The following is a 13,024-nucleotide window of genomic DNA, read 5'->3' as shown; positions in this document are numbered from 1 at the left end:
CCACAGATTCTGTCTGGAAGGAAGGGAGACTCTGAGGACCTTCTTTACATTTATGTGGGATTTCTGCAGGTCCAATACCCCGCTGGAACTGCTACGTGGCAGCAACCCCAGGTAACTCAGTGTCCAAAAACCGCAGACATTTCCACAGCATCTGCACAGATCAGCTGTGGAGACCCTGTAAGCGAGTCCAACACTTCCTGGAAGTGTCAGAGGGGCTTGTGGTGCAAGCTGGAATCAGCTGCGAAGGCAGGGCAGAGTAAATTCAATGTTTCCCAAACCAGTGAGCTTGTGGTGCACATGCGGACCATCTGTGCAATGCACAGATGATCTTCTGGCACTATCTTGCTATGTTTTTTCTTGACAATATCTTTGCCAGCATTCTGCAGAAAGACATAAAGCAGTTCTGGACTAGAAAAAGAGCCCAAGGAAAAAGATCTGACATGGACCCTGGCCACTATTTCTGCTATAATTAAAAATATATTTCTAAGCTTGGGTCCTAACAGCTACAATGGTAATACATATGTACCCAGAAGTGCCAGAAGCTTCAGGCTAGAGATCCCATGCTGGTACTATGAAAGCTAGCTTGGTATGAAGGCTGCAAAAAATATCCTTCTGGAAATCTGTTTGGGAGGGGTAGGGGATGTTCAGCTGCTGGATATGAACAGAAAGAAAAGGTTACCAAGTTTTACTTTTGTTAGAAAGTAAAATGTGTCAGAATCTGATTTTTAGTGGACATCAGGGTGAAAAGGAAGATGCAGCTAAACCTTTCTAGCCTCTTTCTTGCTTCTGAAATAACTCAAAAAGCTACTTAGAGAGAGAAGAAACTGCAGGACTTTTAATCATCACCAGCAGGTCTTTAACCTCACAGGAAACAGAAAAGGAAGGACACATTGTAAAATATCCAGACAGACTAAAGGTCATTCTTCTTTCCCTCAAGATGAAACACTGCATCTCGCCTTAAGGACAAATATGCATCTACTATATACACACTGTCACACAGAACAGCCACATCTCTTCACTGGCACTCGATAGTGGCACAGCAAGTTTACATTTGAAAATAGAGATAGGCACAGCAGCAGTGAGCAAGCAAGCAAGCAACAAAATAGGAAAAAAACCAAGACACTTCTTTACAGTGACAGGAGGATTGACCCAAGCCAGAAATATTTAGTGGCTGTGTAGGTAAAATCATGTATATTACATCAAAATATTATTCTTGTGGAGTTTAAGTTGGGAGGTAGGAAATTAGCCTAATGAAGTAGCTCAGAGCAGAATACACCTTCTAGAGCTCACCAACATTTTCACAGATTTTCAGCAGTTCACAAAACCTGCAGGACACACAACAGCAGCACAGAGTAACCAGGCTGGCTGGGATGGTTACAGGAGGCTGAGGGGCAACCAAGCACGTTGCCCTTGCCGCACCTTTCACTGAGGGAAAACATCTTGGCTGAAGGACAGCTGGACACTTTCCTGTCTGAACACATTCCTTCACCCACAAACAATTTCTTTAGGTTCTTGAAGTCAGTTGCTTCATTTTTCAGCATCTAGTCTAAGACCTATGAGGGGCTGCCAGCTGACAGTTTGGCTGCAGATAATTCACACATTTTCCTCTTCTTCTCTGGAAAGCCTGAGGGCCAGCAAGGGTTGGTGGTGCTCAGAACCCAGTGCTTGCTCCCTCAGACCCCTGGTGCAGGAGGGACCGCTTCACTGACCACTATACGCAGGGCTGCTGGGATCTGCTTGCCTTTCTGAGGCCACCATGTGTTTCAGGGAACCAAAAAGTCTTCCACTTTCCATAGCTAGGAGCACAGAAGAGAGAGATTTTCATCTCCAGCACTTTGTGCCTGCAGAAGGAGGGTGGAGATGGGCCTTCCAGCAACACACCACTGCAGCTAATGAGGAGGCAGAGGGGAAACTGTGGGCAGAAAGAAGGAGGTTGAACATGAGGATGGTTCTTGCTGCAGCACTTCAGGACTTGTTGCTTATTCTTAGATGCTTACATCCTTAAGCAGCAGGAAAAAAACCCTGTAAAGCTTCTCTTAAATGAGATATTATCAGCAAACTTACAAATTACATTAGTTGCACCAGGAGGTTTAGGTTGGATATCAGGAAAAATTTCTTTGCTGTCAGGGTTATCAAGCATTGGAACAGGCTGCCCAGGGAAGTGGTGGAGTCACTGTTCCTGGAGGTATTTAAGAGACATGCAGATGTAGCACTTCAAGACATGGTTTAGCAGTGGACTTGGTAGTGCTAGGGTAATGGTTGAACTCTAGGATCTTAAAAGTCTTTTCCAACCTAAAGGATTTTATGATTCTATTTATAGACAAATAATAAGAAATGCTGATTCAGAACCACTAAATTAAATTATCAAAACCAGTAAAGGGTGCTGTCCTACCAGCTGTGGGTCCAACTCTCATGCCCTCCATGCCAAGTCCTGCATAGGAGTGTGAGGGTAAGTGGGCAGAAGCAGGTCACAACACCCTTAATACACAGAGAAATTACAAAACACCGAGTTCCCAATCATCCCTAAAAAGTACTTGAAATCCTGGAGCTTTGCCTTAGCTCAACCACCCAGTACATGAACATTTCAAAATAGAAATTGTCAGTGATGCCCTTATCCTACTCTGAGGCTGGAATCTCTATGGTCTTCGTTGCTGCCTTGGACAAAGGTGACCAACTGCACACTCCAAGGGAAGGAAACAACCTAGGAGAGTTGCTGATAAAGGCTATCTTGAGCAGATGAGCTGAGGGACAGATGCCTTGTCACGGCATGAATAGCCCACAGGGAGATGCTGCTCTCTCCACCAGTGGAACCCCACTGTGCAGCTGCTGTCCTTCCACAAAAGGCATGCACCATCCAGGCAGCTGTGCCAGGGAGCTTGGAGACAGCTGTTCAGGTGAGCCCTAACATCTGGGGAGAATGGCAAAACCCATTCAACACCTCCCTGTCACACAGAGAGGAGAGGCAGCTCCCTCCTCCTGCACGTTCCTCTCCTGCAGGATTTACAGCTTAGGTAGGTTCCTCTTCTCCTGGCTGGGAGAACTGAGCCACTCACCGAGGGATTTCAGGGAGCCAGGGCCATGGCCTGGAGTGTGGGACAAGGCATGTGGGACAAGGCCAGGACAGCACAGGGAGGGCACAGGGCCTGCTGTTCTAGCAGGATTGAGGGATGGGGCTGCTCAGCACTCCCTGCCCCCTCGCACCTTCCCTGGGAGCCACAGGCTTAGCGGCTATGGAGACAGTCGTGCCACCAGCAGCCGGTGTCTGCCGCCTTTGAGGCGTGGTGCCATTGCCCCGGTGACTGGCACCGAAGCTGTTAACTCTCCCTGAGGGGATGGCGAGCTGGGGATTTCACATCTTGAGGAGGCTGGGCTTTCAGCAACCACACCGCAGAGGGTGGGGGACGCAAATCCCTTTACAGAGAGCCTGAATTGCAGCACTGCTGAACAGCTTGAGCTGCAGAGGAGCCAGAGGAATCTCTCACTACTCCACACCCTGTAAATCCTTTGCTAATTGCTTTATTGCCATTATTTGTGAAGATAAAGGAAAAGGATTAATTAACTAAGAAAGAAGAGCACACATCTCACTTGATTGGGTCCATTAATTGATATGGGAGAGAGAAAAATCAATTAACAAATTCTTTTACCTTCCTAATCAGTCTGGAAATAGAGCTGTGGTGCTTTTTGGGAGGGTAGCATTGAGAACGGTAAAAAACCAGTTAACTCCCCCAGTCAGCTACAGTTCATTCATCCGGCAGTTTGCAGTTTACACCACTTAATCTGGTGTAAAGGCTGTGTTTTGCAGACATTTTGCAGTTCTATGACAAGAGGCTGAAACATAACAAAGTCAGAGACATGAAGCTTATGGGCACTAAGTCTCTAATTTTGCTGCCTCACTCTTACCAGAGGAGTACTTGATTGTATCATAAAAAAAACCAAAAAACCCAAAACCAAACAAAACCCAAACCAAACCAAACAAAAACCAAACTAAAACAAAAACAAAAACAGAAACAAAAAAACAAACAGAAAAAAACCAAAAATTTGGTGTCCCCTGGCGTTGTAAGTTAGATAATGATTTTCTGTAATGTAAGAGAAGGAGCAAAAGTAGAAGACAAGAATACCACATTTTGCTTGTCTTCTTGAGCCTTTGCGCAAATTCAGAGCTAGACTGAGATGCAGGAATCTACCCAAGATTCCTTTTGTATGGCATATTAGTTGAAGGAATGGTCCCCCAGGATAAGGCCTCAGAGGAAAGGAAGCATTTGATGAATGAGGTTAAAAAGGTCTCCATGTAGCTGTGTCCTGCCTCAATAAGGGCTTCTCCAGACAAGAATGATAGTGGTTTCCACTGCCTACACAAACAAGGGAGGCTATTCAGCATCTGTGTTGCAATGTATAAAAAACAAACAAATAACAACAACCATCAGAAACCCAACTAACCCTATTTCTGCAGTTTCATCTAAAGCAATTGGAGTCATGTATTCAATATTTAAGCACTATAAATCATTACTTTGTGTTAAAAAACAAAGATGGGGGAGAGTTGTAGTTATCAACTGGGAATTACACCATTTGATTCTGATGTCTTGGGCAGCGATTCTTAAGTTTCACTGTCACTGTCTCCCAGGGACGAAATTAGTGAATAAAGGAAAAAAAGCACAGGCACTGAAACAGAGAGAAAAAACTGCAAGAGAGGGACAGAGCAAGCTAATAAATAAAACAAGAGCCTGAAGGGAAGAGCTGCTTTGTCAGAATATAAATATTTCCCTTCCCCTTTTATCTTTAATGTGGTGCGAGGAGCTTATTAAGGGGAAGTGCAGCTCCGTCCCTGGAGTCCATCCACATAACCATGTAGGGAGCTCAGTCCAACACAACCAATGCAGCCACACACACATAAGCTCTTCTCTGCTGGAAACAAATGTAATGTACTAAGCAATAAAAGGGAAAGCAGGAACCCATGGTGGTCATTACAACACTTATCGTGCTGGCCCTGGTGCTGCTTTATATTAATGGGCACCAGGGCTGCCAGGGGCCCTGGTCAGGGAGCTCTGCTCTCCTTGGGTCTCTGTTGCAGCCTGGGAAGAACAGACCTTATCCTCCTGGTGCTGCAACATAGGGAGAACCAATGTGGCAGCTTATAACAAAGCCAAATTTGGGTAAATAAAGAGGGAGGGTGTGAACGAATGAGTGTGCAAAGAGGGAAATACTGCAGTGTGAAGAGCCCACACTGTACACTAAGCACTGAGGAAGAAGCTTTTCCTTCTAACCATGGCTCAGCACAGCTGTGCCTGGCAGCCAGGCAAGGCCTGACCTTCCTTCAGTGCCACACTGGGTCCTGTGCACAGAGAGAACAGCAAAGCATGAAGCAAAATTTTGTATTAATAGCTCTTCTCTCTGAGATCTGGTTTCCAGTAATGACTTGGTTCCCCTTCCCAGTGCTGGCACCAGCATCTCTTTGCCAGACCTTCAAGATGTTCGACCATATGGCTGCACAAAGCTGCACTATCAGTCAAAGCCTCCCAGTCAGGAAGGGGACAGTTTCAAATTGCTGCCAGCAGATCCTTTCCCACTATTTTCCTTGCCTGAGCTGTCATAGATACAGGTGTCAACCTGGCTTCTTTACAGCTTCATTCTTTTCATCTACCCTTAAAAAGAAGGTAGGGGGAAAGAGCAAAAAAAAAAAAAGAGCTTTGCATTTCCTCTACTCAGGCCTTAAGATGGAAAAATGAAGGGAATTCATTATTGGTGCTTGCTGATCCCTCCACCCCTACTGTTGCACCACTGCGGCCCTTTGAGCATGACAAAATTAGCTCCCCAGGCTTGATTATGCAAGCCACTAATTCCTCCTCTAGGCAAGGGGTGCTTGAGTTCCTTGGCTATACAATTTGGGTTTACCCAGCTTTTGTTTTTGTATCTGTTTATAGAGGCAAACACTTGGGCATATTTACATTAAAAATGGACCTGATTTTTCTTTAAGCCGTGAGCAGGAAGAGACTGTCACATACAGACTGTTTTCAACTATTTGTCAGAAACATTTTGGGGTTTCTCCCACGATGCTTCCACATGAGCTCCTATCCTAACTGTAATTTTTTCATCATGTTTGAAAAACAGATGACTTAAAATATTACCAGTAAACTGAATTGTCTTGAAAAGGCTTTCAACAAGCAATTCTTTTCAAAACTGATTTTGATAAAAAATGTAGTGAAAAACATGTATTTTTAAAATCAATACTTGTAAAGATGGACAAAAGCAATAATGAATTTTTATACAACCCCCATGCTAGCTCTTGGGTTTTTTTAGCTGTCCCTGTTGGGAAACAAGCCCTCAAACCCTAGAGAATTATTTAGCAAAATACCATTTGTGCTGGCTCTCAGCTGCCTGGGTTCAGCTGCAGCTTCCCTGGAGCTGCTAAGCGCCTCTGAAAAACCTTGGAAGTTGCCTGAGTTTCCTTGCCACCCACAGCCCTGGTGGTGAGAACCCAGAATCTGAGAGCATCTTAAAGGGAGAGTTGGTCTAGCTAAAAAAACAAAACAACAACAAAAACTGACCAGTTTTAAGACACGCTTTTGAAGGAAATCTAATTTTCAGATCTTTGATGTCTTAAGCACAACTACCCTAAGCATTCTTGGTAAACAGAGCGTTTCTTTAGAATACTGCTTAGCAAATTTGGGGTCTGGTGAGTAGCTATTATTCAGCTGCTCGGGTTGCTTCGGAGAGCCCAAACTCACCATATCTGCATAATATCTAGGGACCGATGCCTATAGACTTTACTCACAAAGAGCTGACCCTTGTGGTCAGGGAGAGTATTGAGTCACAGAAACAGATGAAAATCAGACGGCTGCTGCATCTCCTTCTGCCTTGCCCTGCCCTGCTGCCCTTCTGAAAGTGGCTGCCCCTCTTGCACGGATCTCTGGGCCAAAAATAATGTGGTTCCAGGAATCACCTCAGTTTGCAGCTCAAAGAAGGGGAGTAACCTGGTGCCAAATCTGAACTGCTCCAATACAGTGGGGCATGAAACAACAGTCCTGCAATGGCTCTGAGCTGAGTGTAGATGTCCTCGCCCTGGAGGAAGCGATCTCTGGCACAGGGCAAGGGACGTCTGGGGACAGTCACCATTTCATCTTTCCACAGGCTGTTTCATGAGTCATCATCCTTCTCTACTATAACTTGCATAAATAAACCTCACTGGGCAGAAAATGCCTTTACTGTTGTGCCTAGGAAAGTGCCAAATATTACACTGCACTTGGACAATAACAATGATAACAATGGTGCATTTTAAAAGTCTACTGTCTCCCGAAGCAGGAGCTACTGGTGTGATGCTGCCTCGTTCAAATTCAGGTAAAAACAATTTATAGCACCTCACAAAGTCCCACAGATCAGCAACCTTAAAAAAATACTATCAATGTCCATACAGAGTTTCCAGAATTAGCACTCCTTCACCATCACCCAACACACCATGTGGGGCAACTTCTAGGATCCTACAGGAGGACTTGTTTGCTTTGCCCAGAAAGTAATTATTTTAATATTAGAATATTAAACCTTGTTTCCCTACATTATCCTCTCCCCCTCCCCCCCCCCCCCCCCCCAACCCCCAGCAACAGCCTTTATGAAAATAAACCAGTAGGAGTTTGGCAAAGACGCCAGCATTAACATCTCTGCTTCAGCAGTTGCACTTTAATAGCTATCAGCAGCTGGAATTTCAGTTTTCACACCCCAGGCAAAATCCTGCACCTACAGCTGCACGGAGCTGGGAGGCAGGGTCAAACAGAAGGATGCCACCTATTGCTGTTCCCAGCACCGCTTCCTCAGCACAGGTCTGGCCGCGACCGCTCGCTCCTCGCCCCACGGGTGGGACCAGCCCCTGCCTGACGTGCCCAACACCCCCGAGTGCGGTCCGGGGAGCAGCACTGCGGGACAGGAACGAGGGAACGGCACTGCGGGACAGGAATGCGGGAGCAGCTCTGCGGGACAGGAACGAGGGAGCAGCACTGCGGGACAGGAACGAGGGAGCAGCACTGCGGGACACGAAAGAGGGAGCAGCACTGCGGGACAGGAACGAGGGAGCAGCTCTGCGGGACAGGCTCCTGGGAGCAGCTCTGCGGGACAGGAATGCGGGAGCAGCTCTGCGGGACAGGCTCCTGGGAACAGCACTGCGGGACAGGCTCCTGGGAGCAGCACTGCGGGACAAGCTCCTGGGAGCAGCACTGCGGGACAGGAACGAGGGAGCAGCTCTGCGGGACAGGCTCCTGGGAGCAGCGCTGTGGAACAGGCTCTCCCCCCCCCACCCCCCCCCCCGCCTCGCTATGACCAGCACATGCCTGCTCACTCACATCAGAAAGGAAACAGCAACCTGCTAACCTTTAAAATTTCCTTCAAAATCCTTTTTAATTTTCTTTTCTAGGAGTAACTTCTGCTCCAGGTGAAACCCTCAAGCCTGTTTGTAAACACTCTCGAGTAGCACAAGCTTAGAACACTTTGGAGTGCTGCAATATGAGTGTTTCCAGAGACAGTGAGTGCATATCTTTGCAATTTGAAAACTGTTGCTTTCTAAAATGGCTCATGAAGACTCCCTTACCTTGTAGTATGGATCCCTGCCTATTGAAAATTTCAATGTAATTATGAACAAGTCCATTGTTAAATCACCATTAAAATCATGGCTTTACTGGACACATGTAGCAGCTGACCAAAATATGGCTTTATGACTTTCCATCAGGTCAAAAAGTTACAATCACTGAAAGAAAATCAGCTCACCCCAACAAAACGGTTCAACAAAAGCCCCTCAGCAAACCACATCCAGCTGCCCTCATGTAAGGAAATCAAACGAGAAACAGAGTTAAAATTTGAGTTTGAGAGCTGTACAGCTGTCTTTGAGATGCTGTGAGTTTTCAGTTTTCTCTAAACTTAAGAGCATGATCTGTGGGAGCAATGAGAGCAGGATGTGTTATTTTTAGAAGTCAGGAGTGAAACAATCCACTACATCAAGCACATAAGAATTTGGCAGCAAATTAGGATTTGAGACTTCTGAGTACCTTCCCCAAACTGAGTCTGTGGATTACTAAATACTGTAATGTGTTTTAAGTCACAAACATTTTCCTAGAATTTTATATAATTTAAAAACAAACAAACAAACCAAACCAAAAAATCCCAACAACAAAACAACGACTGAAATCCACCAAAGATTGAGAAAAAAACTTAATACAAATACAAACACATTCACAAAAAGTAACTGAATGCCCATTGTTCCAAGCAAAGAAAAGAAATTGAAACTGCGGTACAGGCAAATGTAGGGGTTGCAAACGGCACGCAGATTGAGACTGAATTCAGAGCAGAATTGCAGATGTTACTTTGAATTTCCCAGCTTTGGTAGGTGCAAACCAGACATATGATGTTATTTCTTTTTAGCCCATATGAGAAAATGTTACATGCAGCGGAAATCTATTTCAGACAGCAGTGTTTCTTTAGCAGAATGGGATTTCTGTGATGCTGTGCTTTGCTCCATCTGCTTCTAATTATTGCTCAATTCAAACAGCTATTTCTGCATTGACTTGCAGGAATCTCAGAAGGCACCTTCTACGTAGGCAAGAAGCATAGCCCATAAATAATTTCAAAAAGTATTAAAGAGGGGAAGCTTCATAGCTTTTCATTCCAATCTGACTATGTGGTATTTAAATAAACCTCTGTGGCTTTCCAGTAACATAGTAGGAACTCCCAGGTGGCAGGGCTGGGGGAAGAGAGGGAGGAGAGCACTAAACATACTAATGAACATGTAATTAAGAAAATGGGCCCTCATTCCCTGCAGAGACTCCACGAGGAGGGAACTTATTTGAAGTGCTGCTTTCTGGTTCCCCTTCCTCCATGGAAGGAAATCAGCTGAGTATCTCCAGCACCAGTCACAGTACAGTGGTCCCAGTTCCAAGAGACTGCATTCAATGCAGTCTGATACCAAGGTAGAAATCATAGTTTGAAAGCAAGTGATTTAAAAAAAGGCAAAGGAGAGCATTTGATTCTGGACCGTAAACCCCAGGATCCCAGTTTCTCAGGAGAGCTGTCTATAAACATTGGTGTCAGCCCTCTGCCCCTTGCCCTCAAACAGCATCGCGGCACTGAAATGCAGTTTGGTCACTGCAGCCTGGGGGCCCCTGTGGAAAGGGAAATTCTCCACATGGCAGCATCATCCATCTCCAGGCTTTGCAGGGATGCAGCAGGCAGTAGCCCTACGCAGCAAACCTTCAAGTGCCCTGGAAGCAGAGAACCACCACAGCAAGTGGGTCTCTAAGCATGACTGGGACCAAAGGAAAAAATAATTCTTTATAATAGTTTAAATGTAATTGTGGGGAACAGCCGTTCATTTGTGCAAGCCCATTAAGAAGAGGGAAAAGTAATTAAAATGTTTGTTTCTCTTTCCAATCCAATTTTGAAAGTGGAGTTGTTAAGGAAATTTCACCCTAAACATACCATGGTAGCAGTGATTGGTAATTTAAGCATTCATGGGAGGAGACAGGATTTTGTAAACAGAGGCTTAGGAATTCCTTAGCCTCTTTAGACATCTGGCAGATTCTGTATTGAATAGCAGCTCTTCTTCCCTTGTTTTCTAAGCTTTGGAAACAACATGTTTCTGGAGGCTGCACTCATCTTTAGTGAGTCTTAACCAAGCAAAGATAAACCATTTGTTTGAACATCAGGCAGTGGCTTCCTGCCTGTATGATTGTTAGATGGTAGAACCACATCCCAGGAGAGATGACAAGTGTCCCATTATTCCAGGCATTTAAAATTAGACTAATTATACCACTATCATAGTAATAGCAGGACCCAAAAGATATAATGGATCTTTCCCATCTCTTATTTTGGGCTAAATACAGGTCTTCTTCCTACACAAACAAAGATGGGGGCTTTGATGAGTATCCTGCTGTTTCCATTGAAACAAGTGAAAACTCAAACAGGACAAGTGCAACCCTTCAGTCTGTGCATTAAAGATTTAAAATACAACCTCAAATAGATGAATCTATAGAAAGACAAAATTGAACCCAGGTTGGGCATGGATGACAAAAGACATATCACAATGCATCTGACCATTGCAGCAGCCCTCACAACCAAAGGGCATCAACAGGACAGTGATCAGAGCAACCAGTCACTATGTCCACCCCAGCCATGGGGCTAGAAGCAAGACACAATTCAGTGTTCAAAAATATTCTGGCACCATCTGCAGTGAGCTGGGAAAATTTATGCACAAACTTGAGAAACTTGGCTGGTTTTCATTCAAGTTTTACACACACCAGTTGTAACAGCCTTACACTGCTAGAGCTGCATGCAGAACGCTCCCTGGAAAGAGACCAATTGCCTTAATGGCAGCTGACAAATGAGACAGCTCTATGGAATTGGCTGCCCCAGGGAAGGAGAACCAGTCTTTTTTAGTTTTTCTGCAGGGTTTTGTAATGGTGCAGCTCCTTCAGGAAGGACATAGAGATCAGGTGTTAGCATTTGTCTTTGGCCTCAGAAACTGAAGGGGGGTTTATAGAAGGTGGAATCACACAGAAGGAACAAAATCACTGGGTTTTGGAGGAGAAAGGGATGTCTGATAGATAGTGCAGACTGGGTCAAGGATCCATAGTATGGACAAGAGGTCTGATGGAATATAGTTCTGGGAAGGGGAGCTTGAACCACAAAGTCATTACTTAGCTTCCTAAAACACTTTGCATAGTTATGAGAGCAGATAGGTAAGGCTATATTTATTTTTGCTTGGATCTCTAATAGTTTTAGAATTATAAAGCAAGGAGTGATTCTGCTAGACAGTCACTGCTAGAGAGTCACTGCTATGTTACCTTTGCATATCTGTGAGTCATTTTCACAGACACTGGGAGAAGCTCAGGATAAGCTGGAGCATCCATGAGACTGGGACTCCTGCAGAAACCAAGAGAAGGTGGCCAGCCCGGGGAGCCTGGGGCAGGTCCATCCCAAGCAGTTCTCCTGGTGCTGCCCAGGCTGATATATCACATATCCCAGTGTATAGAGAATTGGCCAAAATCAGCTACAGCAGTCTAGAAAGTGTCTAGCCAACATATTAGGTGAGAAACATCTTTTAAGATTTAAAGGATCAGCAAGTAAGATTGCATGTGCCTATGCTACATACAGATTTTGTAAAGAAGGATCTTCCTCGCTAATGGAAAGAGGACAGCAGACACAAATATCATCTTTTCCAACAGTTTCTGGAATCTTCCTTTCTTCCTGCTCCAGTATACTGCACCCAGACATATTGATGACAGGGCCTGGCTGGCAATACTGCTGCCAGTAGAGAATTTAAAGGCACCTAGCCTGTTAAAAAGGCACCTAGCCTGAGAAACTGGCATAGGCAGGGATTTCCTGGGTTCTATACCAAAGGCTTTCTGCAGCCCTACAGCTCTGAGAAAGCAGACTAAATTCAGTTTAAAGAAACAAGGGATTTCAAAGTATCATGAAAGAGTTAAAATGTAACTGATGTCCTCAATGAACTGCTGAGTGGGGGATGAGCAGATCAGGTTTTGTTTTCTTATTCATGGATCTTAGAGATAAAGGCAGTCATCAGCCTGATAGCTCATCCTTGTGAATGCTTTCTAAAGTTCCCCCCCCCGTGTGACCATAAATGTGGAAGACAGTGCTACTTCCCTGCATCCTTTGGGATACTACTTCATAAACTAATAATTATTTTATAAATCCGTGATGCAAAGGGCTTTTACCTTTCCCGCTGTGGGAAGCCACATCCCCTCCAGCAGCATCCCCTTCCTTTTGTCGTCACCTGTGCCCTCCCCATATGCTCTTTTCAATCAGTTTCTTATGTCTTCCATCTAATTTCAAATTAAGGGTTCCGTGGTGGGGGGGGCAAGGTTTTGCTTTTCTCACTCCCTGCCCATGAAATACGAGGCTCTCCCATTTCACTACAGAAAGACTGGATTTCTTTGATGAGCTCCGACAAGATGTAATTTAGACTAATCTATCAGACTGATAGAAATGCAAGCAGATATAATACTGTGAACTTATTTTATTTCTAATTATGCAA

The sequence above is a fragment of the Motacilla alba genome, chromosome 7, assembly GCF_015832195.1.
Source record: "Motacilla alba alba isolate MOTALB_02 chromosome 7, Motacilla_alba_V1.0_pri, whole genome shotgun sequence".
NCBI classification, from domain to species: Eukaryota; Metazoa; Chordata; class Aves; order Passeriformes; family Motacillidae; genus Motacilla; species Motacilla alba.
This window is presented reverse-complemented; position numbering follows the sequence as displayed.